The following is an 18,142-nucleotide window of genomic DNA, read 5'->3' on the forward strand; positions in this document are numbered from 1 at the left end:
AAATGGCTCAAAGCTGGAAAAACATTGAGGATCAACTGTTCTCAGAGGAAGAAAAAGAAAATACGTAGGGATTGTCACTGCCAGGAAAACTGGCACTAAACGGTCGCAGAGAATTATATACTCTGCTTGCATAAAGGCTGTTTTTCAACAACCTGGGCTGGTTCTCACACAGCAAGAAGACAGTTGGCTCACGTGGGACTGAGACCGTTTCTAAATCCTTTATCCAGGAACCGCAGATGTTCACAAGATAAGTGAACTGGTGTGCTGTCTTTCGGGTTCAGCTCAAAGTCCACAATTTTTACAAATAGATGTTTCTTGTGAAAAGGATATCTCAAGATTGCCACTTTGAGAATCTGTTTTCACTGAAGATGTGGACTGTTTTTATTATCAAATGTCCCTTAGCCTTGTGACCCGAAACAAAGTATCACCGAGATTTGAATGTTAAGAACTTAAAAACTGTTATGAACTTAAAAACAAGAAACCTGCATATATCAGCATTTTAATCCAGGAAAATGTCAATTTGGAATTAAGGCTCAAATTTTCAATTGCCTAAGTGGCTGACACTGATTCTACTTTGAATCACGGCTGACTTATTTATCCTGGAATAAATGCAATGCCATTATGTCTTGGTGACAACAGAAACAAGCTTTGGCCAGGTCTGTGCATAGTTTGGGGATGAAGAAAATAAGTTCTGAAAGGCAATGGGCATTGCTGATTATAGACTGTTATTAGGAACAGATGTGGGACTCTGGTGTTTAGTGGTAGACAAACTGTTATTAAAACAAGTCTGCTGACTAAGAACCATATCTTCTTTTTTAGGAAAGAGAAACATTAACAAATTTGATTCATAATCGTTTTCTTTAAGGGATCACCCAATCATCAAAAACAAACTCTGGATTGTTTATTTGCGCATACATTGAAGAGTGCACGGTTCAACAGGGAGCGCTATTTTTGTTAACATTTCTCCAGGTTGAAGCAGAGGTTTAGAAAGTGATTCTAAGAACTTCCCTTACCATTGTTACTAAACCTTCAGATCCTCTGCACTTTAAATTTGTTTATGGCTACCCCTGTCTCACAGTTTCCTCCTCTTAGGGTCTAGCGACACTAATGCCAAGATATACACTGTGGGATCTTTTTTGTGTATTCCAGGGCTGTGTTCCTCTTCCTTCAAGGAGAGCATGAACACTTAGGATTACCTGCTGCCTAATTTTGGACTGGAGCCCTGGTGGCGCAATGGTTAAGAGCTCAGCTGCTAACCAGAAGGTCAACACTTCAAATCCACCAGCTGCTCCTTGGAAACTCTATGGGGCAGTTCTACCTTGTCCTCTAGGGTCACTATGAGTTGGAATCAACTCCATGGCAACAGATTTGGGTTTTGAGGTTTTAATTTGGGGCTGGGTCAGCTAAGAGGGAGACTTTTTTAGACATTACGAATAGTTTCCAGCTCTCCTTGCTAGCCCGCTTTCTCCCTACTCACTAATTGAGGCCCCTTCATTTAAGGACACTTCTCAGAAATTTCCTATGACACTTCTGATCATATACCATTGGCCGAACTTATTCAGAGTCCTTGGATGATGCAAACGGTTAATGTGCTAGGCCACTAACTAAAAGGTTGGAGGTTCAAGTCCACCCAGAGGTACCTCGGAAGGAAGACCTGGTGATCTGCTTCCAAAACACCAGCCATTGAAAACTCTACGGAGCACAGTTCACTCTGTGGGGTTCGCATGACGGGGTTGACTCAGTGGCACTTGGTTACCGGTAGAATTTATTCACATGGCTACACATAGCTTCAAAGGAGGCTGGGAAACAGGTTATTTTCAGTGGCCATATACTAAGCTGCAGAATCAGAGTGTAACTTTGTGAAACGGGAAATGGATATCGGGAACAAGTATAGTCATCTGTACCACAGGCTTGTACCAACGTACCAACGTACACTCCTGTCCACAGGTACGAGAGCTCCTTTTCCACCACGTTTTCATTAAACTTTGGTTTTGTTGAATATTTTATTTTTGTCAATCTGATAGACATTCATCTAAAAAAAAAAAAAAAAACTTTTCATATTCTGTTATGAATTGCATTGTGTCCCCCAAAACTATGTGTTGAATTCCTGGTCCTTTTACCTGTGGATGTGATCCTGGTTGGAAATAGGTTTTTCTTTTGTTATGTTAACAAGGTCATACCTGTGTAGGGTATATCCTAAACCTAACCACTTTGGAGCCCTGATGGCTCGGTGGTTAAGAGCTTGGCTGCTAACTGAAAGGCCAGCAGTTTGAATCTACCAGCTGCTCCTTGGAAACCCTGTGGGGCAGTTCTACTCTATCCTATAGGATCGCTATGAGTTGGAATCGACTCGACGGCAATGGTTTTGGTTTTTGGGAACCACTTCTGAGTTACTAAAAGGGCAGAATAGCCACAGAGAGACACACAGGGAAAGACAGAAGCCATGTGAGGATCGTCTACAAGCCAAGGAACATGAAAGAACCAAGGAAGGCCCATGGTTACCAACAAGGAAGGAATCAACATGGCTAAGATCCTGGTTTGAACTTTAGTCTCCTGTAAGAAAATAAATTTCTGTTCTTTAAAGCCACCCACTTGTGGTATTTGTGTTACAACAGCACTAGGTAACTAAGTTGTATTTATATCCTACTCCCATTTCCTCACCCTCACAGGCAACCATTCTAATGGATTGAACATGTACCTTTGTTTATAGTATACACAATGGATATTATTTGGTATGACCTATTTTTAGTTCTTTAATCCATAAAATTATTGCATTACATATCTGTGTTTATTAAGCACTGTGTTTTTAAGGTCATACAGGTTGCTATTTTTGTATCTCTGTTGCTTCTGACTGCTGTGTAATACTCTGTGATATACACCCACCTGTTTTACTTGTCTCCTCTCCCGGTGATGGACACTCAGTTTGCCTCAAACTCCCCAACATCACCTACGTTTTACAATGAGCCTGTGAAATAAGTATTATCATTGGAGTTTTACAGATGAGAAAACCGAGGTTCAAAGAGGTTCCAAATTTGCTCCAGTTTCCATGGTCAGGGTGTTCTACTACCTTAGCTTCTAGAAAGAAGGAAAAGGTTCCAGGGAAAATTTACTTGTAAGTAGAAAAGGTAGTTTGTGTATCTGGTGTGATTTCAGAGGTTCCAGGTAAGCTGTCTTCTTCCTAACTATCTCCTCCATTCAGCTCCAATAATGCTTCGGAGTCTGAAAGTAGAGATTTCTTTTCTTTGACTTTATGATTCCTCTCAGAATCTGAATGGGTTGTAAATCTATTGGTCATTTATGCCTCTTTTCCTGGAGCTAAAGGATTAGGTGAGCTGTATAGCTATTGAAAGGAGCTTTGGTGGTGCTGTGATTAAGTGCTCAGCTGGTAAGTGAAAGGTTGGTGGTTCGAACCCACCAGCCGCTCTGCAGGAGAGAGATGTAGAAATCTGCTTTCATAAAGATTTATAGCCTTGGAAACCCTATGAGGCAGTTCTACTGTGTCATACAGGATTCAGAACTGTCTCAACAGCAATGGGTTTGGGCTTTTGGTTTTATAGCTATTGAGGGTTTAGAGGGCAGTGGTATTGTATTCAGCTATTAGTATATGAAAACCCAACTATCAGTGACTTCAACAGACAACAATTCAGTTGTCAGTAGATCTCAAAGTGGTCTCGCACCAGCAGCATCAGCATCACCTGGGAACATGCTAGAAATGCAAGGTTTCAGGCACCCACCCCAGGCCTGCTGAATCAGCCACTCTGGAGGAAGGGCCCAGAAATCTGTTTTAATGAGCCCTCCAGGTGATCCATGTGCCCCCTGGGGTTTAGGAACCACAGAGATTTCCCCTATAACTGGAGGTCCAGGGTTGGGCAGCTGAGGGATGGTCCTACGGCTCAACAATGTCACCAAGGACCCAGGCTCCTTCCATCCTCCTGCTCTGGTGCCTTTGGCATATGGCTTCCATCTTCATGACAGCAAGATGTACTCTAGACACCACCTCTGCATTCCACCTAGGAAAATGGGGGAATCCATAATGGGTGGTACTTATATCAAGAAAACAAAATTTTTGCCAGAAATCCTCTGCTTATGTCTCCTTGACAATAAATGTCACCAAAAAAACAAAACCAAACCCAGTGCCGTCGAATCAATTCTGACTCATGAAACCCTGGTGGCACAGTGGTTAAGTGCTACGGCTGCTAACCAAAGGGTCGGCAGTTCGAATCTGCCAGGCGCTCCTTGGAAACTCTATGGGGCAGTTCTACTTTGTCCTGTAGGGTTGCTATGAGTCAGATAAATGTCACAGTCATGGCCAAATGCAGTAGAAGCTGGATCAGTAAGTATGTTTTAGCTGTGAATCCTGCCATCATCCCCTTTCCTACAAGCTGGGATTCTGTTAGTAGGAAGAATGGGGTGATGGATATTGTGTGTTGGCAAATCAGCAGGTTCTGTTATTTGCACTTAACTCAGAGATGGAAGAGGCCAAAATAGAGTGTGAAGTGGTCAAGAATGGATTTAAACTGCTTCATAACATTTCTGGAGATTGGCCTCTATATGATAAGCGCTCATAACTCTTTATAAGCCCCTACACTTGAACACCACCTGTCTTTCAGTTTGTTGTATTATGATGATTTATTGTTGCTCTGATGCTGGGAGCTATGCCACCGGCATTTCAAGTATCAACAGGGTCACCCATGGTGGACACGTTTCAGCTAGCGGAGCCTCTAGACTCAGACAGACTGGGAAGAAAGGCCTGAAGATCTACCTCTAAAAATTAGCCAATGAAAACTCTATGGTTCAAAACAGAATATTGTCTAAAATAGTCCTGGAAGATGAGCCCCCAAGGTTGGAAGGCACCCGTGGATTCAAACATACCAATGATCATGGCAATGATGCCAGACTAGGCAACATTTCGTTCTGTTGTGCATGGGGTTGCCATGGGTTGGGGGCTGACTCGACCGCAGCTAACAACGCACCTGAGAGAGACTGCATGAATAACAGTCACTGGGATCTGTGGCCAGCAGTTCCTTTTGTCCTCTGAGATCAAGACAAGCTCCATAATTCAACCAAATCTGAAACCCTAGCCTCAGCACTGAGAATGTATTCTGTCTTGCAAAAACCACAAATGCAATTAGCAGTGGGACAGAAACAGATTAAGAAGGGCTTGTTATGATGAGTTTGTTTACAGGAGTGCCCGCAGCCCGGGAGCAGGGAGCATAATTTATTTTTGCCTCTCAGCCTTGAGCCTGTTTTTTCCCTGAGTGTCTCCGCCTGTTGACTCGCTGTCTAGCTCAAGGAGTTTTTTCACTTCATTTCTACATATTCTTTGGACTAGGCCCCTGAATGGAAAGAAAAAATAAGTATTTTTTGCTTACTCATCCAAGGGCTGTCTGTTGAAAAAGAAAGGCTAGACCTGTTGTGGGCTGGATTAGGCATTTGGAGGTTATCGAGTGTAAGAGAGAGCTGGTTTAGCACAAGTCACGGTGGGAAATAAGCAGAAATGAAGTCCCTATATATGCTGCAATATGGGTGAACCTTGAAAACATTATGCTGAATGAAATAAGTCAATCACAAAAGGACAAACATTGTATGATTTCACCAACGTGGAACACTTAGAACAGGCAAATGTATAGACATCAGAGTTTAGCAGTGGTTATCAGGGACAGGAGGGAAGAGGAAGGAGGGAAATCTATGTTTAGTTTGCACTGACTTTCTGTTTATGGGGATGGATAATAAGGCAATGGATGTTGGTGATGTTTGCACAACGCAATCAATTTAATTGGCTTCATTGGATTGTACAAGTGAAAAGTGTTGACTTGGCAAATGTGTTACCTATATTTTTACAACACTTAAAAAGAAAGAGAGAGAAAAAATAAATCTAAGAGGAAAAAAGGCTATTAAAAAAAAGAGGGAGTCAATGGGCAAGCCTGCATCCCCCAGCCTGCTGCCCGGAACGGGTGTGGCCCAGGGCTTACCCGAGGACTTTCATGTTTCCTTGCTACGAGGAGTAGGTTTTGCCCGTCAACACTACAGGTGGGTCCTAGGCAAGTGCCAAACAAGCAGCTGCACAGCCCAGGGACTTTGAGCTGTGTGCAGCTCCCCTCTCTTTGTACCCCTGCCAACTCATACACACCTGGGATCTCACCAGCTGCCTGCCCACTGCAGCCCTTTCCACCACGTGATCTAATCCTCACTCCACCTGCTCCTCTGCAGTGCCGCCAACCCCATCCCCACCTTGTCTAAATAAGGCTTGGGGAGGTTTGAACAGCACACACACTGTTCATGGTGAAAACAGCCAACTCCACTGATTTCATGGCAAATTATGAGGGATGAAGAACTTCGAAGAGAGGCTGGAGCTGACAATTAATCCGCTTGGTCACTTGGGGATCAAATCAAATTGGACCCAAGGTCTTGGCTCAAGAAGGGAATCAAACTCTCTCTTTTGGCATGGTGTGTGCATTGGACTGAGAATACAAACACCAACCCTCTCCATCTTCCTTCTTTGCCTATAGATGTTCATTTGTGACTAAAACACGGCGTGGGGGAGGCAAGTACTATAATTTAGTTTTTTTTAAGTGAATGCAGGGCTTCCATTTAATCCAGCAAAGATGTGTTTTGTCCTCCTTTTGTCTAAGACATCACTCAGTTAAGTGCTGGGGGTAATAAATCTGAGCAATACCAGATTTATTGCTTCAGGGAGTTCAAAATCCAGTAGACGACATGGATAGCCTATTAAGTATAAATTTGACTATCTAGCACTCCAAGGTATAAAAATCTATACCCGTACCACCAGCTGCCATCAAGTTGATTCCAACTCATGGCAATTCCATGTGTGTCAGAGTCAAACTGTGCTCCATAGGATTTTCAATGGCTGATTTTTTGGAAGTAGATTGCCACGCCTTTCCTCTGAGATGCCTCAGGGTGGACTGGAATATCCAACTTTTCCATTAGCAGCTGAGCATGCTGTTTGCACACCCAGTGACCCCATTAAAAGCCATGTTGTTGTTGTGTGCCATTGAGTTTATTCCGACTCATAGCAACCCTACAGGACAGAGTAGAACTGCCCCATGGCATTTCCAAGGAATGACATGGATTTGAACTGCCAACCTCTTAGTTAGCACGGAGTTCTTAACCACTGCACCACCAGGGAAACTACTAATTCTGATTAGGATTACCAATGACTTTAGAGAGGAGGGGACATTTGAGCTGAGTTTTGAAAGATGAATGGTAGTTTTGTACTTTCTCTCTTTGGACAGACACTGTTAAGTGACCTGAGGTCAGGATATTTTCTTTAATTATGTCTGACACTGTTTTGCATCATTATTGCTCCAACATTTTGTGTGTGACTATAGTCCAAGGCTAAAAGCAGTAATCACCTTTGGAAACTGCCAACTAACATGAATAACTCTTCTGAGGCCAACTTTGCTCAAGGAAGTAATAAATGTCCTCTTGTGGCTAATGGCAATAAGCATGAAAGTCTCTCTCTGGCTCCCTCCCTGTCCTGTGACTTTGGACATGAAACTTAATATATCAATTTGTTGCTTTTACAAATGTGGATTAAGATGGTGTTAATTAATCAGCAAATAAGTTACAAGCACTTGTATGTGCTTGGTACTATTCACTGACAGTTCTGTCAGTCACAAAAGTGCAAGAAAGATGAAAAATAGGACTATAAAGCATGCTAATTGTCATATGTAAGAAACCACCTTATTACGTTAAAACAGAACTTGTTCAAGTGGCCTCTAAAGTTTTTAGGTAGCTGGCAAGTTTTAGAATTCTAGGAACTTTTCTAATACTTTTACACCTCCCCTTGATTAGAGATCATTCACTATGGTAGACTGGTAGACATGAGTGCTGCTCACTAATATTTCCAGTTCTCAGGGAGCATTGTTACTGCTGCTAGCTGCTGTTGAGTGGGCCCCCAATTCATGGTGACCCCATGCACAATAGAATGAAAAGCTGCTTGGTCCTGTGCCATCCTCATGATGGGTTGGGTATTGGACCATTATGATCCACAGAGTTTTCATTGGCTGATTTTTAATTCCTAGTCTGCCTTAGTCTGCAAGCTTCCCTGAAACTTGTTCAGCACCACAGCAACCCACGAGCCTTCACTAACAAATGGGTGGTGGCTGTGCGTGAGATGCATTGGCCAGGAATCGAACCCATCTACCGCATGGAAGGGAGGATTTTGTCATTCAACCACCACTGCCCCCTCTGGGAGCATTGGTGATTGCATTTCTTTATTTGCTTGAGGTTAGGCATGACCATGTGTCAGGCTTTTATCAATTAAATGTAAGTGGAAATGGCATTTCATATTTGAGTTGAAGCATTTAATTGCCAGCGCACGGTTACCATTATTAACTTTTTAAAATGGAAGAGACTGGAATAAATTAGAACACACCCACCCTAAGTAAATGGATGCACAGTAGTTATTTCAAGGTATTGTTGTACATGCTTAGACCCTTTACATACAAAGCTTATAGCACTTCATATAAACTATCTCATTTTAATTCGCACAACAATACTCTGTGACAGATATTATACAACAGATGAGAGGACCAAGAATCACAGAGTTCAAGTAACTTGCCCAAGATCACAAAAAATTGTCAAGGTGATGCCAAAAGCCAGGTTCTTTCCGTTATCCTCACTGCCTTCCAGGTTGTTAATGTAGATTGCTTCCTGATTGTATTATTTTGTACAGATTAGCATGAAGCCAAAGCCCACATGGGCCAGGTAATTAGCCTTTTTTCCTACAGTCTCTAACCTCAGTCTCACCTGAATTCTGAATCAAATGTCTGAGGGATGTGTGCCTTCAGTGTTGGAGAAACCAGATAAGAGAATGTGGAAGGAATGGGGGAAACCCATCCCAACTTCTGGAAAACACAAACCAGATAACTGGTCAACAGGGACATCACTATGTATGAAATACAAACAAGATTTAATGTAAAATGTTTCTTGTTAGCCATTGTTCATGGCGACCCCATGTACAATGGAACAGAACATCGCCTGCTTCTGTACCATGTTCATGATCATTGTTATGTTTGAGTCTGTTGTTGTGGCTACTGTGTATCTTGACTGCCTTCCAACCTAGGGCGCTCATCTTCCATCACTATTATCAGGCAATATCCTGTTGTGATCCATTCCATAGGTTTCCATTGCCTAATTTTCAGAAGTAGATCACCAGGCCTTTCTTCCTAGTCTGTCTTAGCCTTGGAAGCTCTGATGAAACCTGTCTACCATGGGTGACCCTGCTGGTATTTGAAATGCTGGTGGCATAGCTCCCAGTGTCATAGCAACATGCAAGCCACAACAGTATAACCAACTGACAGACAGTTGGTGGATGTGATACTGAGATTAAGCAAAACTCAGAATTTCAAAAGTTCTAAAAAGGTTGTCCATGTTCTATTTTTCTAGCAAAAAAAAAAATGGTTATAACCTAACTAGGACAAGTGTACCAGTTCTGACCTTAATATGTCCAATAAAGTTTTCATGATTTCACACAGTGAGAGTCTTGCCCGTATCCCTGACAATGGATAAGCACTCCAGTTTCCCCGTATTTGCATATGGCCTGCAGTCTAGCATCAGGGTTATACACAGAACAGAGTGAAGCTCTATGAGGACAGGAACCATGGCGATCTTGTTAATTAAATGGATCTTTTTTTTAATGCCTAGTTTAATGTCCCGGCAGAGAGTAAACACTTTGAAGTATTCGTTAAACTAACAAAGAACCCATGACCACTGACATGGATTACAAAATAAACACAGAAGGGATTGTGGTTCTGCCAAAATGAAAGACCTGATTTAACCAATCACATGAAGGGCTGTCCCTAAAATCTGCTTATGAAACCATACCTAAGAGCCTATCTGAAGCCCAAACTCAAAAATGGAAAATGATCTTTCCCTCTATATGTAAGCTGAGAACCTCCTTAGAGGTTTCTGTTTTATGCACTCTAATTTAATATTAATAAGAATTATGTTGCTGTTCCTAATATATTCCTTTGGTAAAGGGAGAAATTTAAATTGGGAGCTTTTGGAGGATTTTTATTCAGGATATGCTGGCATCTGGCCTTGGCTTTCACAAGTGGAAACGAAAGCTCAGTCGAATGAGCATTGGACACGCACTGCCAAGCCAGCTGCCAAGTAGGAAGAAACTATTTGAAGAATCCCATGTTGCTCTTTGAAGTGTGATCCACCTGACTCAACAACAGCCACCAGGCAATTGGACTTTTTGAAGTGTCCATTGATTTAAGAAGAATGGCTCATTATTTGGAAATTCTAATTCCAATACATGCACCATCTTCCACAGTGGAGGTAATAGATAGTCACCAGAGAGGTTTTTCTCAACCATATATACCTATACATGGTAGATATTACAAAGATGAAAGATGTATCTGCGTGTACAAATGTATTTCATGAGAATCAGAGCATCTCATTTTAATTAGTAACTATTTTTCCCCCTAGGGATAATTTTTCTGACTCTAATGAAAAATTGAGTCTTATTTAAAAAGAAAAAAAATGTTTGCATTAATGGGGATAGGACTGTAAAAAGCCTTCTGATGCCAGAACTACTGCCTAAGGCAACTCCTCTTTATTTATAGAAGGTCCATGGCTACTTGGAATGATGAAAAAACTGGTGCTGCATAACATTTTCTAAGTATCCAGTGGTTATTAGCGTAGCTCCTTCATCTTGTTCTATATATTCGTCCTTTAAGTTTCTAGTAGAGGGACTCAGAGAAGCAGATGAACTGCACTATCACTCTAGAATTGGTTTTGTGAAGAGGCTGAAAGAGGAATGTGCAATGGCCCTGTTTTCCAAATCGATACTGAACTAAAAGAAAGTGAGTTAATTTTATTATTGTGTCTCCCCAACACACACACAAATCAGGGCATGTGATCTAACAGATGTAAATGGGACAAAGTAATTAAAACTGGGACTGTAAAAGATAGTCTAGGCAACACAGAGACCACTCATTAAGTGCCTTACTGGACAACTGCGGTATAGAGCACAGTCTTTAGGCAAGTATGGAGCCCTGGTGGTGGAGTGGTTAGAGCTAAGCTGCTAACTGAAAGGTTTGGCGGTTTGAATCCACCGATTGCTCCCTGGAAGCCCTATGGGGAAGTCCTACTCTGTCCTACAGGGTTACAATGAGTCAGAATCAACTCATCGGCAATGGGTTTGGTTTGGTTTATAGGCAAGTATGTGCCTTTAAGGAAGTGATGGACTTAGGGATGGGAGCAAAGAGGGAGGAAGGTATACCCTAAGTAAATAGAGAAAAGTAAAAAAGGAACAAATACCTTCATGAGCCTGCCTTGAGGACGTGAATGGATTTATGTTTCTTCTTCATGTTTCTGAAATCTTTTAGGGAATGTGTTTCAGATAGTATTGTGACCAATTGCAAATAATAGAAAACCCAACTATGGTGATGGAATAAAAGTGGATTTTTCTTATTAGAAGTTTGGAGGTTGGTGATTGCTGGCGTCAGTTCAATGACTCAAAACTGTAGGGAAATGTCTCTGTGAGTCTCTTGGCCTTTCCCTCATAGTGCTATGATGGCTGCTGTAGCTCCAGACATCACATCTGCATTTAAGAGAAGGAGAAAGTAAAAGTGGTTTTGCCAGACATATTTGTTATGTTTTACCAAAAAAAAAAAAAATTTATCCAGAGCCCTGACCCTTGATCCCACAGATATTCATTCATTTAACATTACCCTGAGTTTTCACACCATTACATCTAACTACGAAGGAAGATGGGAAAGTATTTAACTATCTCAGCTTTTAGAGTAGAGGCAGGCAAGGGAAAAATAATGAGGAATGGGTATTGCGTCTACAGTCTACTTGTCTGACACGAGAAGACTGCTCAGTTATTTTCCATATTTATTTAGAAAACAAGAAAAGTTTCCATTAGACATAGGAAAAAAGTCTTAACCCTCAAGTCAGACTACTGAGACAGACAGCAATGCCTTGGAGATCTTCTGCTATTAATGTGTCTTAAAAGAATTTGGTATTCAGTTGTCTGAAGCCTGGGGCCTAGACCAGATGATTTCAGTAGGTCTATGATTATTTGATTCATCATTTCAAAGCTACACATTCTCCATCTCTCAGAGCACTGTGAAATAACAAACAAGAAAAACCAAGGTGCCTTCTCCCCTGTTCTTCTCCCCGCCTTATCTACTTCATTGGAAACTACCAAATGCACTGAACTTTTAGAGATTCTAACGCTGTTCAAAACTGGTTGCAGGAAAAGATCAGACTTAACGGTCTGACTGAGACAAGAAGGACCCCGGAGATCATGGTCCCCAGACCTTCTGTTAGCCCAAGACTGGAACCAGTCCCAGAGACAACTCTTCAGGCAGGGATTGGACTGGATTATATATAAAGTAGAAAATGACACTGGTGAGGAGTGAGCTTCTTGGATCAAGTAGACACATGAGACTATGTGGGCAGCTCCTGTCTGGAGGGGAGATGAGAAGGCAGAGGGGGACAGAAGCTGGCTGAATGGGCACGGAAACACAGGCTGGAGAGAAGGAATGTGTTGTCTCATTAGGGGTAGAGCAGCTAGGAGTACATAAAAAAAAAAAATTTTTTTTTAAGTTATATATAAATTTTTGGTATGAGAGGCTGACTTGATTTGTAAACTTTCACTTAAAGCACAATAAAAATTAAAAAAAAAAAACTGCAGGTCTGTCAAGGAAAAAAGCAAGAACTGGATAAATGAAGTATAAGGTAAAGATCGGGAAATCATGGTTTGTTTAGTTTCCCTAAATGTATTTGGGTAAAGCTAAAAATTGATCTAAGATCCTATCAGGCAGATATGGAACAGTTACTTGACTATGATGTGGGCATTTTACAGTAGAGCCTCAAAACTTTCCTCGACATAATATTATACACCATTATGTGTTATGCTTATTCTTTAAGTAAACACATTTGTAAATCACTGGGCAAACGTGTTGGGATCCCATGGTTTATTTCTGCTTTGTGTTGCACTGTAGTCTTGGCTACCCCAGGTTCCCTGATGGCAAGGAGGAACCTTTTCCAGACAATCACTCAGGCCCCGAGGCAGGGAAGACAATGGTGCATTGTGAACTTACTTGCACAAGGTTTACGAATGTGGTGCAATCTTGCTGTGCCCATGGCCTGAACTTCAGAAACCCATCGATGATTCCCGCCAGCCTATACTTGTCAGCCAGAAGGCATGAGGAAGACTGGGTAAAGTCCCTTCTCTTAACCACATTTCAAGATGATCTAAAAGACACTTTCTTCCCCTCTGGTTTTGTAAATGACCAGAAACAGGAGTGGGACTGGTTTCACAATAATGAAACAAATCATCTTTTTCACACATATTTATTTTTATTATATTACCAGGTTAGTCTAGGGAAATTTGTTAGCATCTATTTCTTCTGTAGACTTTTGGATAGCTGATAGCCCTTTTTGTTTTCACCAGGTTCCAGGCTCTATGCGAGGTGGACCCTAAATTATCTCTAATTTATTTCATCCATTCGACAAAATTTTTATTGAACATCTGTTATGAGCTGGTCATGTTGTGAGTATTTGAGATACTTGCTATTGCTAACAGTCACAACATTACCAGGTAATTGCTATTATCTACATAATAATTTTACCTACATAAAAATATTGTCATGGATTGAACTGTGTCCCCCAAAATATTTGTCAACTTGGCTAGGCCATGATTCCCAGTATTGTGTGATTGTCCACCATTTAGTCACCTGATGTGATTTTCCTATGTGTTGTAAATCCTATCGCTATGATGTTAATGAGGTAGGATTAGCAGCAGTTATGTTAATGGAGCAGGACTCAATCTACAAGATTAAGTTTCGTTTTAAACCAATCTCTTTGAGATATAAAAGGGAAAAGTGAGCAGACACAGGGACCTCCTATCACTAAGAAACTAGAGCAAGGAGAATACCGTGTCCTTTGGACCCAAGATCCCTGCTTTGAGAAGCTACTGGACTGGGGAAGACTGATGACAAGGACCTTCCTTCAGAACCAACAGAGAAAGAAAGCCTTCCCCTGGAGCTGGCACCCGAAATTCGGACTTCTAGCCTCCTAGACTGTGGAAGAACCAATTTCTCTTTGTTAAAGCCATCCACTTGTGGTATTTCTGTTATAGCATCATTGGATAATTAAGGCAAATATTATCTATTTGCCTTAAATAAAGATTAACAAACTAAGGTCCAGAGAGAATAAACAACTTCTCAGTCACACAGCTAGTGTGTGGCAAAGCTGGGTTTAAACCCATAGTCCATACGTTTTACACAGTATCTTAGTGTCTTCCTCCTATCGACTGATCTTATCGCAAATGTCCATCATTATAAATGGATGAAATCTTTTTGTGTGTGTGGTAAAAATATATATGATGGAACATTCACCAATTCAACAATTTTTATGTGTACAATTCAGTGGCATTGATTACATTCATCATGTTAGGTGATCAACACCACTGTTTCCAAATTATTCTACCACCATTAACAGAAGCTCAGTGCCCCCTAAGCAATGACTCCTCTTTTCCTCTCCCCTCCCACCCCTGGTAACCACTAATCAGCTTTGGTCTCTATACATTTGCCTATTTCACACATGTAGGATCATACAGAATTTGTCCTTTTGTGACTGTCTTATTTCATTCAGCATAATGTTTTTTCAAGGTTCATTTATATGTAGCATGTATCAGAATTCCTTTCTTTTTATGGCTGAGTAATATTCCACTGTGTGCATGTACCACATTTTGTTTATCCATTTATCTGTCGATGGATATTTAGCTTGTTTTAAAATCTTTCTTGAGATTATAATTCATGAACATTTATGCTTACTCTTCCAAAAATAGGTAATGTTCATAGTATGAGAATTAAGAGGAAAATTCTACCTTTGCTAAGCCCTCCTCCCTAAATTGCTCATCTTCAAAATCTGACTTTAGAAACCTTTAATTCGAAGGGATAGCTAATTCATGCTTCCGTTCAGTGTCCTGGCAGACTAACTTTAGATTGAGGGTTAGGGGGATCCTGGTAGGAGTATCCTCACAGACACAAGAATCTTGAACTACAGTCAGAAAGGAGACCCAGAGTTTCTGATCTGCTTGCTCACCAGCTGAATAACTTTAAGTTGTTTAAATTCTGACTGTCCCAAGTTTGAAGCCGTGAGAATCAAATGAGAGAACATGAAAGTGGCTTGGAAATCATAAAGCAAATATATAGATATAAAGAACTACCATTATCATAACTTACAAAGCAGAAGAGAAAGAAAAAGACAGCATGAGAAAACACTTCAGCTGAACTTTACAAATCTTCTAATAAAAGATTATGTAATGAAAAGGCTACGAGGAGGGATAATGAAATTAAGCATTTTCTGTCACAACCCCTTTCCTACTGGTATCTGGGGCATGGAATTCTGAATATCATTAATTCTTCTTGAGCATAAACTCAACTGTGGTCAAGGGTGGATCCTTCTTGCCCTGCCAATCTTCTAAAAACTAAGTATGATGGTTTAGTGGGTTCTCAATGATGACTACTGAATGGAACGTTCATAGCGTATCAGAGGCAAGTGGAGGGCAAGGCAGCTGCTTGCCATTTGGTTGGTGAACCCCAAATGGCCTCCACGTGGCCACAGGCAAGAATCACAGAGGTAGGTCTTTAAGTGTCTTTAGACTTAAAGATGCAGGCATGGAGGGAAGAGAACCAGAATGATTTTTGGTGGCCTAAAGCAATCCAGTAATTGAAGTCTTCTGGAATGAGGTAGATTATAAATGGAAATTTATACTTAATGGTCAATTATACTTAATGATCAATTAGGGTGGCTAATTTTGCTTTTCTTCCTTTCCCTAACAACCTTTCTTGAGGGATAAATAGAAGAATTGGTGGACTTGAAAAATACAAAGACTTCTAAATAAGAGTTGAGTCTCAATATACACCAAGAGCTTTACACTGTTCGGATCCTGTTTTAGTAATTTCATTTATAGGAACTTATCTTAAGCAAAGAAGCAAACACTTTAAGTTATTCATATAAGAATAGTGTTACTTAGGTAACAGGTATGAATTTCTCTTAATGCTTGGGTACCAAATAAACTTTCTAAGCAAATTAAGTCTGGTTTATCACCCATTAGCCAGGGTTGGTGGGTAGTCTAAGCACAATCTTTTTTTTTTTTTTTTTGAATTTTACTTTTCCTCTTTCATCCCTTAGGATTGTCAAGAATCCTTGGGTTTAAACTGTACAGGAATTTAGGAAAGGTAGTTCCTAGTTCAAACTGTGACGTTGGCAAAGAATATTGTAGAATGTCAAAAGTATGAACAAATCAATCTTAAATACAACCAGAATGTTCCTGAGATGCAAGGATGGTGAGACTTCGACTCATTTACTTTAGACACATCTTTAGAAAAGACCAATTACTAGAAAAGGACATCATGTTTGGTAAAGTAGAGGGCCAATGAAAACAAGAAAAACGCTCAATGAGATGGATTGACATAGTAGTTGCAACAGTGGATTCAAACATATCGATAGTCATGAAGATGGCACAGGAACTGGACAACATTGTTCTGTTATACATGAGGTCTACATGAGTCAAAGCCAACTCAACAGCAACTAACAAAGTTCCTAGGAGCTTCACTATCCAGTATTTCATACTGCCAAGGCCAACACCTCTGCTCACAACTTCACAAATACTTGAGCCAAACTCAGCCACAGAGACCAGGGTAGTCCTCAGGAACCCTCACAGTCCCATATCTTAGGTTCTGCCACCTCCAGGATGTCATCACCAGCTTCCTGAAGAATCCTTTCCTCTTTGCAAGTTTCAGAATGTTCCACAGTTCTTTTTTTGGTCAGTCCCTTTTCCCTTTTTACTCTAGAATTTCAAAGCCTCCAACCCTTTCCTATCTAGCATTCTCAGTTTACCAGACTTCCAGTTGACATACCTCTCTGAGCACACATTTTTGGAAACAAAAGCCTGTTAACTTGCGTTTGGGGCCAAAGAAAGCCCGGATCATCACAACCCAAAGTCCAACATGGGCTCTTGGGAGGAAAAGGGAAGAAGACCTCTGTTGTTTCATAATGAACCTGTTGTTGTTGTGTGCCCTCGATTCAGTTCTGACTCATAGCGACCCTATACGACGACAGGAACTGCCCCATACAGTTTCCTGAAATCTTTATGGGAGCAGACAGCCAGGTTTTTTCTCCTGCGGAGCTACTGGTGAGTTCAAACCGTCAACATTTTGTTTAGCAGCTGAACGCTTAGCCATTTTGCCACCAGGGCTCCTTATAATGAACCTACAGCCTAGAAAACCAAAAAACCAAATCTGTTGCCGTCACGTCACATCAATTCTGACTCATAGTGACCTGTTTATTCCCAAACAATGTATTCTGCCACATTAAATTTTTAATAAGTCATCAAATTACACTTATAATTGTAAAATTCTGGAAGAAACTTAAATGTCTTACTAAAGGGGTTGTATACTAGAATAATATAGAGTGATTAAAGGGCTCAGTTTTTTTTAAACTATTTCAATAATTTGGAAAAGCACTCATGGTACACTCAAAAAAAAGTAGGAGAAAGATGTGGCAGTCTGCTTCCAGCCTTGCAAGCTCTATGGGGTAGTTTAACTCTGTCCTATAAAAAAAAAAAAAATTTTTTTTTTTTTTTTTTTTTTTTTTTTTCTGTCCTATAGGGTCACTATATGTTGAAATCACTATGTTTTGGGTGGTTTTTTACATAGTAATAAAGACAAAAAGCCTGTTGCCATCAAGTCAATTCTGACTCATAGCTGCCCTATAAGACAGAATAGAACTGCCCCATGGGGTTTTCAGGGAGCAGCTGGTGGGTTTGAACCGACAATCTTTTGGTTAGCAACCCAACTGCACCATCAGGGCATCTATAAATGACGTTTACATGTCCATGATTTATTGTGTGTAAACCACCTACACAGTCCCGGCTACATCCTCTCGCCTTATTTCCTAAATCTTTTTCTCTTTTTGTCTCTGGAATTTTCTTTCAGAAATCCAATGGTGAAAATTATCACATTTAACCAGGTTTTATTTTATGAAATGATGAGTCTCCTACCTTTAGATATTAATTTCTTAACATCTCTGTTTTAAACTTATGCACTGAATACTGAATTCAGCACGAATGGCTCCTTTCTTTAAGTGT

General features: G+C 40.7%; 1 long non-coding RNA gene across 2 annotated transcripts in view; it reads right to left on the reverse strand.

The window, feature by feature from the left end:
- The window catches only part of LOC126072330 (uncharacterized), a 41,143-nt gene that overhangs the window by 13,439 nt on the left and 9,562 nt on the right, over window positions 1-18,142 (reverse strand). Inside the window, exon 1 of one of the 2 annotated variants that reach the window (XR_007516498.1) lies at window positions 1,926-2,025. The exons of the other annotated variant lie outside the window; for it this stretch is intronic. This is a non-coding gene — a long non-coding RNA (uncharacterized LOC126072330). Of the gene's footprint in view, window positions 1-1,925; window positions 2,026-18,142 lie in introns of those variants that run through there. 2 annotated transcript variants of the gene reach the window in all.

This window comes from Elephas maximus, chromosome 1 (assembly GCF_024166365.1).
Source record: "Elephas maximus indicus isolate mEleMax1 chromosome 1, mEleMax1 primary haplotype, whole genome shotgun sequence".
NCBI classification, from domain to species: Eukaryota; Metazoa; Chordata; class Mammalia; order Proboscidea; family Elephantidae; genus Elephas; species Elephas maximus.